The following is an 18613-nucleotide window of genomic DNA, read 5'->3' as shown; positions in this document are numbered from 1 at the left end:
GGAAGTTTTCTCCCCCACACCATTCCTTGTAAATTCAAGAGAAATTCCCAGGAGACTAGCAGTTTCTGAAATACTCAAACCAGCCCATCTGGCACCAACAGCCATGCCACGGACAAAGTCATAGAGATCAAACTTTTTCCCTGTTCTGATGTTTGATGTGAACGTTAACTGAAACTCCTGACCTGTATCTGCATGATTTTATGCAGACACTGCTGCTATATTATTGGCTGATTGGAGTAATGCACGAATGAGCAGCTGTTCCTAATAAATTGGCTTGTGAATGTATATGGTCTGTGTGGTGTGTTGAAAGAGGGAGCGATAAATAGATGTGCATAGTAAATCAGATCTCACATGACCCAAGTAAAAAAAAAAAAAAATCACAGGATCAGGATTTGCTTTTATTTTCATGATGTAGGACCAGTCAGATACGCCGTCAGGAAAAAAAAAAAGTTCCACTGAAATGGGACACTAAAGGCTACATTTTTCATAGTTTTAGTGTGTTTATTTTACATGGTAATGTGTAGGGTAGTTGGAAATTGATTAAAGTACATAAGTAGATCTTAATATCCACTCTTGTACCTTTTAAATAAGTTTTAAAGTAATACTTTAAAGGTGCACGGCATGCACATTTCCAGGTTAAAAAATACACACTAAAATGTGTACCTCTGACAAAGTGTGTCTACGGGAGTGAGTGGGATTGATCAGAATTTCTTCAGGAGCAGGTGTGATTGGTCAGACTTTCTGTTGGAATAGGTATAAATGGTTAATCTTTCTGTAGAAACAGGCAGGACTGGTAAAAAAAAAAAGACAATAATAACTGTGGTACTGTGCAGAAATGGGCAGGATTTGACAAGATTGGTCAAAATTCCTTCAGGATCAGGTGATTGGTCAAATTTTATGTTGGGGTGGGTTGGACTGGGTAAACATTTTGTAGGAGTAGGCAGGTTTAGAAAAAAAAGTATTTTGCAGAGCAGGTGGGATTCTGTGCATGCACGAGGAGATGTGAATGGTTAAAATTTCCCATGGAAGTGTTGACTAGTCAAACTTTCCATAGGAAAGAACTGGGATTTAAAATAAATAAATAAATAAATAAATAAATAAAATAAAAGGTCACATACACACTTCTAGAATGATACCAGAAAGAAAAAGGAGTTTTCCTGAGCTGCATATGGAGCTATAAAAGTGCCCCACTGTCTGTGCTGACTTTACACCAAGTTCCATCCATTATCTGTAGCCGCTTATCCTGTCCTACAAGGTCGCAGGCAAGCTGGATCCTATCCCAGCTGACTATGGGTGAGAGGTGGGGTACATCCTGGACAAGTCACCAGGTCACAGCAGGGCTGACACAGAGACAAACAACCATTCACACTCACACCTATGGTCAATTTAGAGCCACCAATTAGCCTAACCTGCATGTCTTTGGACTGTGGGGGAAACCGGAGCACCCGGAGGAAACCCACATGGACACGGGGACACCATGCAAACTCCACACAAAAAGGCCCTCGCCGGCCGCTGGACTCAAACCCAGGACCTTCTTGCTGTGAGGCGACAGTGCTAATCACTACACCACCGTGCCGCCCCTCTCTGTATCTCATTCAAGAATAAAAATGCTGACCAAATACATTGATAGTTGTGTGTTTTAACTATACCATAAAATACATCTGTACAAACTGTATGTTCTGAAAGAATGCAAACAGTTTTAAATATAGCTCAAGCATAAGTTGAGTGAGACTGTGACCCCAGCAGGAAAAAAGGAAGGAAAATGAATGAATGAATGAAATTAACACTTCTCTTTATAAGAAAGATGATTTGGCTTGAGACAACACTTTCAGTAGGTTGTTGTGGTTGTTGTTGTTTTTTTAATTGATAAATGTGTATAATTTAATGACAGCATACATACTCTATATGACCAAAAGTTTATGGACTCCTGACCATCACACCAATGTGATTCTTCCCCAAACAGTTGCCACAAATTTCCAAGCACACGATTGTATAGGATGTCTTTGTATGCTGCAGCTTTACAATTTCCCTTCACTGGAACTGAACTGAAGAGGCCTAAAATGCTCCAGTGTAACAATGCCCCTGTGTGCACTGAGCTCCCACATATGGGTGATTGTTTGAATATATTCATATTTATGAATATGATGTCAAGTCAAGTCAAGTTTGTTTGTATAGCGCTTTTAACAATAGACGTTGTCCCAAAGCAGCTTAACAGAATCTGAATGACTCAAGACATGAGACAATTTTATCCCTAATCTATCCCCAGTGAGTAAGCCCATGGCAATGGTGGCAAGGAAAAACTCCCCCAGATGACACGAAGAAGAAACCTCGAGAGGAACCAGACCCAAAAGGGAACCCATCCTCACCTGGACAACAACAGACAACATGACTATAACATTAACAGTTTTAACATGAAGTCAGTTTCGTTGATGTTATAAACTCTTCATTAATGGAAACTTGAGTTCAAAACTGTTCATGACAACTGCAGTCCTAAAGTTAGCAAGCATTACTGTAAGTGTCCAGAGTGTCTTCCAAGTGTGACTTTCAACTGAATATGAATACATTTTTGTATATGTGAAATGTCAATTGTATACTATACTATACTATACTATACTATACTATACTATACTATACTAATACTATACTATACTATACTATATGGTTAGAAGCAAACCCGCCCATGACACTACCTTCCTCAAACTGTTGTCACAAAGCTGGAAGCACATAATTGTTTAGAATGACTTTATATGCTGCAATGTTATATTTTGCACAAAGTGAGGTAGATAAAGAAATGGTTTGCCAAAGTTGGTGTGGAAGAACTTGAATATCCTGCCTTGGACTCATCCTTATTTGCTGAATCTTATCTTTGGGATGAATTGGAAGTCTGTGCCTTCTCATTCAACATCAGTGACCAACCTCACTAATGTTCTTGTGGCTGATTGGGCAAAACCCAACAGCCATGTTCCAAAATTTAGTAGAAAACTTTACTAAAAGAGTTGAGGTTGTTATAGCTGCAAAGAGGGGACTATCTCCATATTAATGCCTATAGTTTTGGAATGGGATGTTCAGCAAGCACTAGCATCAGTCCACTAACTTATTAGTACAAACATACCAGAAAATATGAGGTTTCACTGAAATGTATGACATTGGGCTACAGAGTAACACACTGAGCTAATTAATAAAGTAGCCTGTGCTTTATGAAGTGGTGCTATGTTTTATTAGTTACATGAACTATACTAGGGCGGCACGGTGGTGTAGTGGTTAGCGCTGTCGCCTCACAGCAAGAAGGTCCTGGGTTCGAGCCCCGGGGCCGGCGAGGGCCTTTCTGTGTGGAGTTTGCATGTTCTCCCCGTGTCCGCATGGGTTTCCTCCGGGTGCTCCGGTTTCCCCCACAGTCCAAAGACATGCAGGTTAGGTTAACTGGTGACTCTAAATTGACCGTAGGTGTGAGTGTGAATGGTTGTCTATGTGTCAGCCCTGTGATGACCTGGTGACTTGTCCAGGGTGTACCCCGCCTTTCGCCCATAGTCAGCTGGGATAGGCTCCAGCTTGCCTGCGACCCTGTAGAAGGATAAAGCGGCTAGAGATAATGAGATGAGATGAAATATACTATATGGACAAAAGCATGTGGACACTTGACCATGACAAAGTCTGGATGGTGATCAAACTGGATGGTAAACTGTTCTATCTTTATAAAGAGGTTCTACTTAGAATCTTTTCTGAAATGGAAATCATTTGTTGTAAAACCCCAAATCAGAAGAAGTTGTCATGTTATGTTGAAGTTGAAATTAAAACTGAAAACAATGATTTGTAAATAATATTTGACCTGTATTTTGCACTCAAAACTGCACAGCAGCCCATTATTGGATGGTTTACCTCATTAATTTTATTATTGACATTTTTTCCTCCAAAATAAGCACTTATTTCAATTTTGATTCTTGCAACCCATTTCAAAACTAATTTATGTCATTCCTTCTCACAACATTTAAAAGATGTTTAGGGACTGAAAACACCAAGTGATGAACTGTTTCATGTGTTATTCTTGTCCCATTCTTCATACAAACATGTCTTAAGGTGTGCCACAGTACGGGGTAGTCGTCATATTTTTTGTTTCAAAATTCTCCACACATTCTCTATTGGGGACAGAGGGGACAGGCCCCCTCTTCTTCCACAGCCATGCCTTTATAATATGTGCAGAATGCAGTTTTGCATTGTCTTGTTGACATATCCCTGGAAAAGATGTCATCTTGAAGGAAGCATACATTGCTCCAAAATCTCAATGTACTTTTCTACATTAATGCTGCCATCACAGAAGTGTAAGTTATCTTTGCCAAGGGCACTGACACAAACCCCCTACCATGACAGACCCTGGCTTTTAGACTTGTTGTTGGTAAAAGTCTGGATGGTCCTTTTTGTCTTTGGATTGGAGAACACAGTGTCCATTTCTTACAAAAAAGACCTGGAATACTGATTTGTCTGACCACAATACATGTTTCTACTGTGTGATGGTCCATCCCAGATGCCTTCGAACCCAGTGAAGTCGACGGCGCTTCTGGACACAGTTACTGTAACATAAGGCTTCCTTTCTGCATAGTAAAGTTTTAACTGGCATTTGTGGATGTAACTCTGTATTGTAGTGCTTGACAAAGGTTTGCCAAAGTAATCCAGAGCCCATGTGGTTATATCAGCTGTAGATGAATTGCAATTCGTAATGCAGTGCTGTCTGAGGGATCGGAGTTCATGGGTGTTCAGCTTAGGCTTGCGCCCTTGCCTTTGCCCTTCAGCACTGAAATTCCTTGAGATTCCTTGAATCTAGAGGGTGAAATATCCAGATCCTTCATGCCATTCTTTGAAGAATATTGCTTTTAAACATTTCAATAATTTTCTCATGTATTTGTTGACAAACTAGAGATCTTCAGCCTATCTTTGCCCCTCAAAGACTAGGCCTTTCCTGGATACTGATTTTGTACCAAATCATGATTACAGTTACCTGTTGACATCACCTGTTTCAAGTCACATAATTATTTAATTGTTTACCTCATTACTAGCCCTAAATTTCCCCCAACCCAAATTTATTAGAATGTGTTACAGGCCTGAAACACAGGAATGGATGTATATTAACAAATGAAGTGAAGTTGATCAGACAAAACATGAAATATTTTGGCTTCATACTGCCTGCAATGAAATACAAGTCAATGTAAATTTAGAAATGCCTGTTTTCTTTTTTTATTCACATTTTCCATACCGTCCCAACTTTTTCTGATTTGGGATTGTTGAATTTTACATGTATAACCTTTAAAAGTTAACCCAAAGAACCCTTGGTGCTACATGGAACATTTAGGACATTGTACCTATATAATTATCTATGTAAGATCCTATTAATTAATTGATCAAGAAGAGGTTCATAAGCATTAAGTTAAAGATGCCATAATCAAAATCCACTGATCTTTGCAGCTCAAGCAACAGCTCTTTTCTTAACACATTCCAAAACTCTCCTGTGAGTCATAGTTTGGTTAATGAATTAGGGAGACTGATTTGACATGGCATGACTCCTTATTTACCCCCACCCACCCCCTTCTTTTTTACTTGTGTCATCATGTTCTGCGGGGCGGCACGGTGGTGTAATGGTTAGTGCTGTCGCCTCACAGCAAGAATGTCCGGGTTCGAGCCCCGTGGCCGGCGAGGGCCATTCTGTGCGGAGTTTGCATGTTCTCCCCGTGTCCGCGTGGGTTTCCTCCGGGTGCTCCGGTTTCTCCCACAGTCCAAAGACATGCAGGTTAGGTTAACTGGTGACTCTAAATTGACCGTAGGTGTGAATGTGAGTGTGAATGGTTGTCTGTGTCTATGTGTCGGCCCTGTGATGACCTGGCGACTTGTCCAGGGTGCACCCCGCCTTTCGCCCGTAGTCAGCTGGGATAGGCTCCAGCTTGCCTGCGACCCTGTAGAAGGATAAAGCGGCTAGAGATAATGAGATGAGATGAGATCATGTTCTGCCAGTATTGCACTAGTAGACAAACCAAACAATTACTGATGAATAAACATTATGAAATAACCATCCATCCATTATCCATAACCATATATCCTGTGCAGGGTCACGGGCAAGCTGGATCCTATCCCAGCTGACTATGGGTGAGAGGTGGGGTACACCCTAGACAAGTCACCAGATCATCGCAGGGCGACACAGAGACAAACAACCATTCACATTCACATCTACAGTCAATTTAGAGCCACCAATTAGCCTAACCTGCATGTCTTTGGACTGTGGGGGAAACCGGCAAACCCAGAGGAAACCCACGCAGACATGGGGAGAACATGCAAATTCCACACAGAAAGGCCTCTGTTGGCGACTGGGCTCGAGCCCAAAACCTTCTCGCTGTGAGGCGATAGTGCTAACCACTACACCACCATGCCACCCATTATGAAATATCCTTTTATTATTATTATTATTATTATTATTATTATTATTATACTACACTACTAGAATGAAACATTTCATTGACCACCCTAAAGGTTTCTGTTTTTCCCACTTTCTGTGATAAAATCCTAGTAATTCTGAACTGTTGGTACTTTAAGATATTATATACTCACACTCCAGACATCACTATAGATTTACTACAAGATCACTATATTCTGGAATATTACTGTAGTTTGGGATAGTGTGTCCTGGATCCTATAATAATGCTATAAGATGCTAGTCATTATGTAGTATGGTGTTTATGTATGTATATTAATGATTGTAACAGGCTAGTACAGTGTTTTTGTTTATTCATCTCATCTCACTATCTCTAGCCGCTTTATCCTTCTACAGGGTCGCAGGCAAGCTGGAGCCTATCCCAGCTGACTATGGGCGAAAGGCAGGGTACACCCTGGACAAGTCGCCAGGTCATCACAGGGCTGACACATAGACACAGACAACCATTCACACTCACATTCACACCTACGGTCAATTTAGAGTCACCAGTTAACCTAACCTGCATGTCTTTGGACTGTGGGGGAAACCGGAGCACCCGGAGGAAACCCACGCGGACACGGGGAGAACATGCAAATTCCACACAGAAAGGCCCTCGCCGGCCCCGGGGCTCGAACCCAGGACCTTCTTGCTGTGAGGCGATAGTGCTAACCACTACACCACCATGCCACCCATTATGAAATATCCTTTTATTATTATTATTATTATTATTATACTACACTACTAGAATGAAACATTTCATTGACCACCCTAAAGGTTTCTGTTTTTCCCACTTTCTGTGATAAAATCCTAGTAATTCTGAACTGTTGGTACTTTAAGATATTATATACTCACACTCCAGACATCACTATAGATTTACTACAAGATCACTATATTCTGGAATATTACTGTAGTTTGGGATAGTGTGTCCTGGATCCTATAATAATGCTATAAGATGCTAGTCATTATGTAGTATGGTGTTTATGTATGTATATTAATGATTGTAACAGGCTAGTACAGTGTTTTTGTTTATTCATCTCATCTCACTATCTCTAGCCGCTTTATCCTTCTACAGGGTCGCAGGCAAGCTGGAGCCTATCCCAGCTGACTATGGGCGAAAGGCAGGGTACACCCTGGACAAGTCGCCAGGTCATCACAGGGCTGACACATAGACACAGACAACCATTCACACTCACATTCACACCTACGGTCAATTTAGAGTCACCAGTTAACCTAACCTGCATGTCTTTGGACTGTGGGGGAAACCGGAGCACCCGGAGGAAACCCACGCGGACACGGGGAGAACATGCAAATTCCACACAGAAAGGCCCTCGCCGGCCCCGGGGCTCGAACCCAGGACCTTCTTGCTGTGAGGCGATAGTGCTAACCACTACACCACCATGCCACCCATTATGAAATATCCTTTTATTATTATTATTATTATTATTATTATTATTATTATACTACACTACTAGAATGAAACATTTCATTGACCACCCTAAAGGTTTCTGTTTTTCCCACTTTCTGTGATAAAATCCTAGTAATTCTGAACTGTTGGTACTTTAAGATATTATATACTCACACTCCAGACATCACTATAGATTTACTACAAGATCACTATATTCTGGAATATTACTGTAGTTTGGGATAGTGTGTCCTGGATCCTATAATAATGCTATAAGATGCTAGTCATTATGTAGTATGGTGTTTATGTATGTATATTAATGATTGTAACAGGCTAGTACAGTGTTTTTGTTTATTAATTTTTTAAAATTCTATCTTCCACAAACAGTATCAAGAATTGTTACAGTGTTAAAAGAAAAAAGAAAAAAAAAAGGCTTCTTCATCGATATAAGAAACTGGTAGTTTGGCTTCAACTTGGCTTCCATAATGCTGAACAGTTTTCAGTGCCATTGCAGGGAGGAAACAAGTTTTCTGATGAAACAACTGTAATGAGTTAATTATTTGTGCTACAACCTGCTTGATGACATTGATAAAGATGATTTCAGTCACTGCATTTTTAGACTGATATGAAGAAATCAATGGCAGGAGGATTAAAAATCCTGTTTTCTCCCCAGCAGATGGCACTCTACCAATGAACCAGTGTGGCTCTGTTAAAGGTGGAATGGAGGTCCATTTTTTTTTCAAAGAATGTTTGACTGGACTTGTATTGTTATCCATTCATTATATAAACCACTTATTCAGCAGGGTGGCAGGGGAAACTGAAGCCAATCCCAGCTCACTTCGGGCAAGAGGTGGGGTACACAATGGGCAGGCCACCAATCTACCACAATACTAACACAGAGATGAACAACTATTCACACATCAATCCAAAACTGGTATGTTTCATTTTGCACTCTCTACATGATGGTGTAATGAAATATACAAAATAAGAGGGGTAGGTAAAACCATGGTACAAACAAGCAAAGAAACAAGCAGTACTGAGAAATGCATCAGGTAATGGGGGGGGGACTTGAGAAGGTAAGACTGAGAAAAACAAACTGTACATGCTTAGAGGTAAATGAGTCTGTAAGTGGAAGCAGGTGTGACTGATAATTAGACATGATGTTGAATGTTAATAGGTTCGAGTAGAGGTTGGAAGTGTCCGAGAGTCTGACAGTGAGTTACAATGTAATCCCATTGGAGTGAAGTCTAATGTACTGTTTTAAACATTTTTTTAAATGTGTCTTAATACACATTTACATTTCATAGTATCTTCCAAATTGTCATTGTATGTTTTTGCCATATATACTTGCAACAGTTGGGCTATACATTAACTCCACTATAATGGCTGGTGAATAGAATCTAAGTGGACTGGAGATGCTGTTTGGTTCCAGTATCTATTTTCTGAATACAATAAAATTGTGAACAATTTTGATTTATTTTGAAGTTGCTAGAAACATTCAAGGAAACCATCAATATAAAGATCACTAACACTCCAGGAAATCTGAATCTTGTACCGCTGCTGGAAGGCATCTTTGGGGTACATTAGCATGTACATGTCAGCAGACATAAATTGATGATTTTGTGTGTGTGTGTGTGTGTGTGTGTGTGTGTGTTAGCGCGTGCACGCAAATGTTCAGTGTGTAAAGTTAATTAACAATCAATGAGCAGCAAAGAAGGTGAATGTGAAAATCTATATGAAACAAAATACATACATGTTATTTACCAGCTTAAGGTCAGTCCATATCGTGAAATACCGTGACTGAGGTCTTGAATGCATTCAAGGCCGAGGTCACGGTATTTCACCATATGGACCAACCTTAAAGTGCCATTCCACCATTGGATGTATTCTTTGGCATAAAATACAATATATTTTGACAACATATATAAATGGTATCACTAGATAGAGAAATCTTTTAGCTTCAAAATGATATATCAAACATAATTTTTTGACAACGACAAGTATATTAATTTTGCGACCAAAGTCACCTACCCTTTTAATTTCCGCACGTGATGTCATCGGCAGGTTCCCCTTCTTGTGTACCACGTGACGTGTGACGTGGCACATATTATCAGCAATGGCGGATAGAACGCGATAAAAATAATACCAATAAATCTAGCTAATACCAATAAATCTAGCTAACTGAAAGATTAACTCAAAATTTTTCGCAATTTTTTTGGCCCCCATACACGAGGAGAAATGACTCTCTCACTTTGGGGGTTTCCTGGTCTAAAAATAGACCGACACGTGGTACACAAGAAGGGGAACCTGCTGATGACATCACGTTTCACTACCGCGCAGAAATTAAAAGGGTAGGTGACTTTGGTCGCAAAATTAATATACTTGTCGTTGTCAAAAAATTATGTTTGATATATCATTTTGAAGCTAAAAGATTTCTCTGTCTAGTCATGTTGTCATAAAATATATTGTATTTTATGCCAAAGAATACATCCAGTGGTGGAATGGCACTTTAAGCTGGTAAATAATATATTTATTTTTCTTTACCAAATTCTAACAGAAAATGAGAGCGCCCGAAAGGGAAAGCCGAGCCAAGCCGCCATTTTGAATCCTCATTCACGGCTGTAATGCAAATGTCTTTCTTCTCGGTATACAAGTGCACTTCCATGGCAGGAAAAAAACTACATTTTGCCGCCTATGTAGTCCCCTATTTATACAAAATTGAGTCATTCAGGATTCAGCCATGTTTTTGCTCAGCGTTAGCAAGTTACAGGTTTTTAGCTTTCTCCTGAAATGTTTTCTTTTATTTTGTCTTCCTCAGGTTAGTAAAACTCGCTTTCGCTGTGAACACTGTTGTTATCGCTATCCATGCTGTAAAATTAATGCTATTCTCCTCAGAAATGCGAAAATAAATGTTGACAAAAAATTGCTACCATGTTTGTTGTTGTTGTGAACGAGTGAGTCGCCAGAGGTCTGTAACCGGGGTCCGTAACTGGGGTCCATACCATAGGATACGGACCTGCTCGCCAGCCAATCAGAGTGCAGGATTTGATGGAAACCGGACCGTGAAAAAAATAATTAATAATACTTTTTTATTGTTTGAAATAGTGGGATGGCACAGTAGTGTAGTGATTAGCATTGTTGCCTCACAGTGAGAAGGTTCTGGGTTTGAACCTCACGGCTGATGAGGGCCTTTCTGTGTCGAGTTTGCTCTCCCCGTGTCCGCATGAGTTTCCTTTGGGTGCGCCAGTTTACTCCGACAGTTCAAAAGGTAAAAATACCCAGTCATTGGGGTTGCACAAGCCAGTGCATACTTAGTGCTGGTCCCAAACCTGGATAGATTGGGGAGGGTTGCATCTGGTGTTAAAAAAAAAAATCAAAAATCCTTTGCCAAATCAAATATGTGGATCATAAATTGGGAAAGATGATCTGCTGTGGGGGCGGCACGGTGGTGTAGTGGTTAGCGCTGTTGCCTCACAGCAAGAAGGTCCGGGTTCGAGCCCCGTGGCCGGCGAGGGTCTTTCTGTGCGGAGTTTGCATGTTCTTCCCGTGTCCGCGTGGGTTTCCTCCGGGTGCTCCGGTTTCCCCCACAGTCCAAAGACATGCAGGTTAGGTTAACTGGTGACTCTAAATTGACCGTAGGTGTGAATGAGAGTGTGAATGGTTGCCTGTGTCTATGTGTCAGCCCTATGATGACCTGGTGACTTGTCCAGGGTGTACCCCGCCTTTCGCCCGTAGTCAGCTGGGATAGGCTCCAGCTTGCCTGCGACCCTGTAGAACAGGATAAAGCGGCTAGAGATAATGAGATGAGATGAGATCTGCTGTGGTGACCCCTAACAGGAACAGCTGGAAGAAGAAGAATTGTTTGAAAAAGTTCTGGATAATGTATGAGCTAGCAGAATAAAATGGACATAAAATAACCTTGTCAGTATATTAATGCCATTAATTCTTCCTACCAGCAGTATGGGAAGAATTCCTTGAAAGGGTTATCTACTTATCACTTATATCCTAAGGTTTGGCAAAATAGGCTTTATTAAGAAACCATGTTAAAAATGGGTCACAGTAGTACATATAAATAAACTCCTTGCGATGTTAAATGTAATTAAACTACCAGATTTGCTATGATCCACCATTGCTGTGATAAGCCTACAGTGGTGCTTGAAAGTTTGTGAACCCTTTAGAATTTTCTATATTTCTGCATAAATATGACCTAAAACATCATCAGATTTTCACACAAGTCCTAAAAGTAGATAAAGAGAACCCAGTTAAACAAATGAGACACAAATATTATACTTGGTCATTTATTTATTGAGGAAAATGATCCAATATTACATATCTGTGAGTGGCAAAAGTATGTGAACCTCCAGGATTAGCAGTTAATTTGAAGGTGAAATTAGAGTCAGGTGTTTTCAATCAATGGGATGACAATCAGGTGTGAGTGGGAACCCTGTTTTATTTAAAGAACAGGGATCTATCAAAGTCTGATCTTCACAACACATGTTTGTGGAAGTGTATCATGGCACGAACAAAGGAGATTTCTGAGGACCTCAGAAAAAGCGTTGTTGATGCTTATCAGGCTGGAAAAGGTTGCAAAACCATCTCTAAAGAGTTTGGACTCCACCAATCCACAGTCAGACAGATTGTGTACAAATGGAGGAAATTCAAGACCATTGTTACCCTCCCCAGGAGTGGCTGACCAACAAAGATCACTCCAAGAGCACGGCGTGTAATAGTCAGCGAGGTCACAAAGGACCCCAGGGTAACTTCTAAGCAACTGAAGGCCTCTCTCACATTAGCTAATGTTAATGTTCATGAGTCCACCATCAGGAAAACACTGAACAACAGTGGTGTGTATGGCAGGGTTGCAAGGAGAAAGCCACTGCTCTCCAAAAAGAACATTGCTGCTCATCTGCAGTTTGCTAAAGATCACGTGGACAAGCCAGAAGGCTATTGGAAAAATGTTTTGTGGATGGATGAGACCAAAATAGAACTTTTTGGTTTAAATGAGAAGTGTTATGTTTGGAGAAAGGAAAACACTGCATTCCAGCATAAGAACCTTATCCCATCTGTGAACCATGGTGATGGTAGTATCATGGTTTGGGCCTGTTTTGCTGCATCTGGGCCAGGACGGCTTGCCATCATTGATGGAACAATGAATTCTGAATTATAGCAGCGAATTCTAAAGGAAAATGTCAGGACATCTGTCCATGAACTAAATCTCAAGAGAAGGTGGGTCATGCAGCAAGACAACGACCCTAAGCACACAAGTCCTTCTACCAAAGAATGGTTAAAGAAGAATAAAGTTAATGTTTTGGAATGGCCAAGTCAAAGTCCTGACCTTAATCCAATGGAAATGTTGTGGAAGGACCTGAAGCGAGCAGTTCATGTGCGGAAACCCACCAACATCCCAGAGTTGAAGCTGTTCTGTATGGAGGAATGGGCTAAAATTCCTCCAAGCCGGTGTGCAGGACTGATCAACAGTTACCGCAAACGTTTAGTTGCAGTTATTGCTGCACAAGGGGGTCACACCAGATACTGAAAGCAAAGGTTCATATACTTTTGCCACTCACAGATATGTAATATTGGATCATTTTCCTCAATAAATAAATGACCAAGTATAATATTTTTGTCTTGTTTGTTTAACTGGGTTCTCTTTATCTACTTTTAGGACTTGTGTGAAAATCTGATGATGTTTTAGGTCATATTTATGCAGAAATATAGAAAACTCTAAAGGGTTCACAAACTTTCAAGCACCACTGTATGTTAAACATGTGTGAGACAGAGTCGATGCTCCCACCAGTTTCCACCCTCCGTTCCTTTACGCATTTCTACTGGGCAATCACAGTGGAGTGGACACAGTGGACAGGCAGTTTGGATATTCCAGATGCAGATGTTGACTTTATTAACTACGAAGAAACTGATTGCACTGGAATCATGTTCCAGAGCAGTGGCTGGTGAAATAGCTTTTGAATTGAAAGAAGTTGTTAGTTCTCAAGTAGCACTTGTCTAAGAGGAGTGGAATTAACAGGTGAAGATCTAGTAAAGGATCCTACACACATTTGAATTGTGCCAATTCATCACCAGCCATGACCTTCTCTGCTACACAATGTGGTTACAGCTACAGCTATGCATGTGTATTTGAAGATGGATAACCCACCTGACTGTAGTGTGGAACTTGAGGATGAGTGCTCCATGCCTTATATCACAACAATTTTTTTTAAATGCTGGAGTAAGCAAAGAATTATATAAAATTAAATGTCTCCTTTTGCCTCTCCAAAAATATGGACTCGATCTAATCTGAAAAAGTAATGATAAGTTTCAATAAGTTGCCAGCATTAACTGACTTTAGTATGAATACGGAGGTGATTATAGAAAATCATGCGTGCTGACTGGTCAAGAGATGTGGACTATTTCTCAATAATTACCTTGAGTGACTTGGCAAAATGGCAGCCAATCGCTTCATCACCGGAAATGAGGAAGAATTACAAATTATGAAAGTAAATGCTGTTCCTAAAAGCATTAAAGATGCTACAAAGTTTGGTTTAAATCTATTCAAAGGTAAGGTGTAATTGTGATTTATCTCTTTCCAAACAAAGTATTTTATGTGACTCGCATAGATCACAAGTCTGCATTGCGCCTTTATTACATTTGCATGCTGCTTTTAAAATTTGAAATAAATATTTTTTATATGATTTTTGAAAAAATAATCACCTGTGTATTTATACTAAAACAATTATCCACCTCAGCTCAGTGAACTGCGTCTTGGTTATTATTCACCAATATTCACTTCGCCGTCGGTGAATAATTGTTAAATGATTGACTAACTTAGCCTGTTTTCTTTGCTAATGCCATGTTCGCATTGATTCCAGTAGCTAACATAACTGGCGAGGCAGCAAGTCAAATTCTGGTAAATATTGCAAACTTACAGTGACTGAATCATGATTTCAGGCAAAATGATGTAGTTGCCAAACTACCAAACACATTGTCTAACAGTTTCAGAGAAGTAACAAAAGTTATGCTTTCATGTGAAAAGTGACATTAACTTAATTTCATTACTTTCACTTGAGTAATTTTATTTTTTGGCTGCATACTACCAGTTTAATTAACATTTTCTTATGTTATCTATACTTTCAGGGTGGTGCAGTGGTTATCTGGTGGTGAGTGGTTCTGGGTTTGAACATTGTGATGGACTGGGGCCTTTCTGTGCGGAGTTTGCATGTTCTCCCTGTGCCCAGGTTTGTTTCCTCCAGGTGTTTTGGCTTCCTTCCACTGTCAACAACAATGGGTGTTTGTCTCTGTGTTAGCCCTGTGACAGATTCTCTACCTGGCCTGGGTGTACCCCACCTCTTGCCTGAAGTCAGGGATTGGTTCCAGCTTCCCCTGCAACCCTGACGAATAAGCGATATAGATAATGGATGGCTCTAAACTTTCACTTACATGCCACTTAGGGCAGCATGGTGGTGTAGTGGTTAGCACTGTTGCCTCACAGCAAGAAGGTTCTAGGTTCAAGACCAGTGGCTGATGGAGGAGTTTGCATGTTCTCCCTGTATTTGCATGGGTTTCCTCCAGGTGCTTCAGTTTCCCCCCACAGTCCAAAGACATGCAGTTAACATGGCCTTGGGCTGAAGTGCCCTGGAGCGAGGCACTTAACCCCTAACTGCTCCCCGGGTGCTGTAACATGGCTGCCTGCTGCTCTGGGTATGTGTGTGTGCTCACTGCTCATGTGTGTGTGTCCACTGCTCGTGTGTGTGTGTGTGTGTCCGTCCACTGCTTCAGATAGGTTTCATGCAGAGGAGGATTTTCACTGTGTTTAAGTGTATGTGTGAGGTATAAAATGTTCTTGCTCTTGTTGTATAATTTCTCAGTAATTTGTTCAGAATGATTTGGCTTATCAAACATGGGTCCATAGATACATATAAATCAGTGTTGTAGGAATTAACTGACTCATTACAAAAATAATTCCAAAAAATAATGTATGTGTAATGTTGAGGTTTTCATATTGTTTGAGATGGATTTCTTGCAATAATGTTATATTACATGTATATAGCCTACTGTATGTGGATGAGAGCACCTGCATCTCTCTGAATTCAGCAGACCTGTAAAGTTGTATGAGGAGCTGTTTCAAAGGATGTGCTTACCTTCATCCTCCCTGGTTGGTAGCTATCGTGTGATGAGGAACAGCTAGCTTGTGGGTAGGAATTGGCAACACTTCAAATTAGAAGAAAAATGGGGTTAAAAAAAAGAAACTTTTGCATAATCTCTTGAAGGGTTGGTGTCATATCATTGTTTTGTTATAAAGTAAGCTTTTAACATTTTAAAAATGGTCACTATATAAATCAGCACTCATTATTACAGCTTTATATTATGAGTTTTTCTTAACATTTTTTGAGAATAAGCATTTTCACAAGGTAATAGACTCCCAGCCCATACACCCAGTTACTGTATGTACTGTATGTGGGTTGCTTTTTTATCTACATAATGAGGATATTTTGAAAACAGATTTCAATTCATTGTTTAACAATTTTTTGCAGTTTAGGAAATAGCTTTGTTTTTTGTGCAGAGGAGTACTGGGTTTCAATGGTCTTGATGATTTTGTTGAGATGAACAACAGGTTTCTCTGTTTCCAGTACCCTTGCATCACGGGCGATTGCTCTAAGACAACGAGAGAGGCTCAGCCTCCTCTAAAAATGACGAACATCGTGTAGGATGAATTGCGCTAGGCTTATGTTATAGCCGACCTTATAACATTGCTATTTCAGATCCAGAATCATAGAAATATATGTGCTCAACCCAACTACAGTGCGAAATCATTCCGTTATAACTTTCCCCAGTTCACCTAATGTGTGCGTGAGTTTTTCCCCCTCGTGACAACGCGATGCAGCCCAGCCTCAGTGGACTTCAATGGCATTTGGGAGCTATGCGCTTTTCAATATCAAAATGCAAGACGGTTATTGGACAAATACTGCGAAAACGCCCGCCCCACGGACTCCCAGCCTCAGTGGACTTCAATGGCATTTGGGAGCTATGCGCTTTTCAATATCAAAATGCAAGATGGTTATTGGACAAATACTGCGAAAACGCCCGCCCCACGGACTTCCAGCCTCACAGTGGGAGGGACATGGCAAAGCTTTCCGCGAGGAGACTGGTGATTGGTGAAAGTGGCTGGATATTTTCTTTGATTGACAGCTTGTTTCAAATATAGACAGGCAGCGGTGAATCTCAGTTCAGTCCCATGCGGATTCGCAAGTGCTGTGGTGTATTGTAAGAGATCAGCTTACATTTCGATTTCATTCATTACATACGGTTTCTACCAGCTTTTTTAGTTTGTATATATTTTCATTGTAAATAAAGTGTAAATATAGTGTTGTCAAGTTTGCTATCTTAGTTCCAGAAATTTCATTTATTTGAGTGACTGAACTTGAGGGGGCTAGTCAGCTAGCAAGAAAGCTGCGCACGGATGCCAAGCATTGCTGATTTAATTTTGGCGAAGCCATTTGCCAGTCTTCCTTTCGAGGAAAAAAATAAAATTAAAGAGCAGGGTAGACCAATGCCTCAAATTGACTTGGTGAAAAAGGTAGGGAATAATACTCGTTCCTTTCAGCTCTCCTGGTACGAGAAAGTGAATTGGCTAATAGCAAGTGACCCACATCAACAACAGTAAATAGGCTACTTTAGTAATATGTCATGGATGGACCAAAAATATAGAATCTATTTAAAATGTTTATGCTGAGTATATTATATTGGAATATATATTTCCCTGGATATGAATTAAACACAGCTACAATTTGGAAAACATTTTTAAACAAAAACACAGCCGAGAACATTTCACACTACAGACCTGGATTAAAAGTGAAGGGTTATCAAAATTGTCAATAAAATATTTCTCAGTCAAAATAAGTAAAATATAGGGAAAGTGTCACTGAATGAAATGTGTGGCACCCAGCTCTATGTTTGGCTCCCCAAGGTCAGTGCTTGTGCCGATTCCAGAACACTCTGCTGTTACTGCTGAGGTTCCTGACAAAAAGCTGCTTTCAATAATGATCAATTTTTAAACAACATGCCACAATTTTAAAATATAAAATGTTAAGATATACCCCCCCAACACCACCATCATGTATATTGGACAGTAGGCTAATGGGCCAAAAGGACCTGTTATTTCACAGTTTGTGACCCTGCCAACAATCAGCCAGATCAGAGGCAAGAGTATGGGCAAAATTGATGTGTTTTTTCTTTTTTAATCTGGAAATATCGTAACCAACCAGCCTCCCCTGTTTGAAAGACTAGCAGCCGCCACTGCCTTGCATTATATTTTAACAACATCTTTTAAAGGTTATTATTATCAAGCTGAACTGATGATTGACTTTCATTTACTTGCAGCATGATTGCTAGGATATATACTGGCAAAAGATGGTTTTCATAAACAAATGTTTTGGCAGATATCGTCATGTTTCATCTAGTTTATCAGCTGTCGGGTTCAGCATTATGTACTGGAATGCTATCAGTGCTGGAATGAATGAATATGCATGCTCAGGTCTCTTATAGATAATTTTAGACTGCCAGTGTAAATGTGTCTCTGTGTGCTGTTCAAAAGAATGAAGGCTTAGCTGGCATTTAAAAGGGCTATTGAAAATGGCATCTCAGTCTAACATAGCACTAAAGATGCAACTGAGCTACAAGCAGGAATAAATATGAAGGACAAACTTGCAATGATGCTCAGACTGGAAATTTTCTGGTCAGCTCAGGCTACATCCACACGACAACGG

The 18613-nt window shown here is 40.2% G+C and overlaps 1 protein-coding gene across 1 annotated transcript in view; it reads left to right on the top strand.

The window, feature by feature from the left end:
* irgq1 (immunity-related GTPase family, q1) overlaps positions 1-8697 on the top strand; it is a 49196-nt gene extending 40499 nt beyond the window's left edge. Inside the window, exon 4 of the transcript XR_009654748.1 lies at positions 8654-8697. The gene's annotated coding sequence lies outside the window, so the exon portion shown is untranslated. The remainder of the gene's footprint in view (positions 1-8653) is intronic.
* Positions 8698-18613: the final 9916 nt, after the last annotated feature.

The sequence above is a fragment of the Neoarius graeffei genome, chromosome 5 (genome assembly GCF_027579695.1).
Source record: "Neoarius graeffei isolate fNeoGra1 chromosome 5, fNeoGra1.pri, whole genome shotgun sequence".
In the NCBI taxonomy this organism is placed as follows: Eukaryota; Metazoa; Chordata; class Actinopteri; order Siluriformes; family Ariidae; genus Neoarius; species Neoarius graeffei.
The sequence above is the reverse complement of the archived record's forward strand: the minus strand, read 5'-3'. Positions and strand labels throughout refer to the sequence as shown.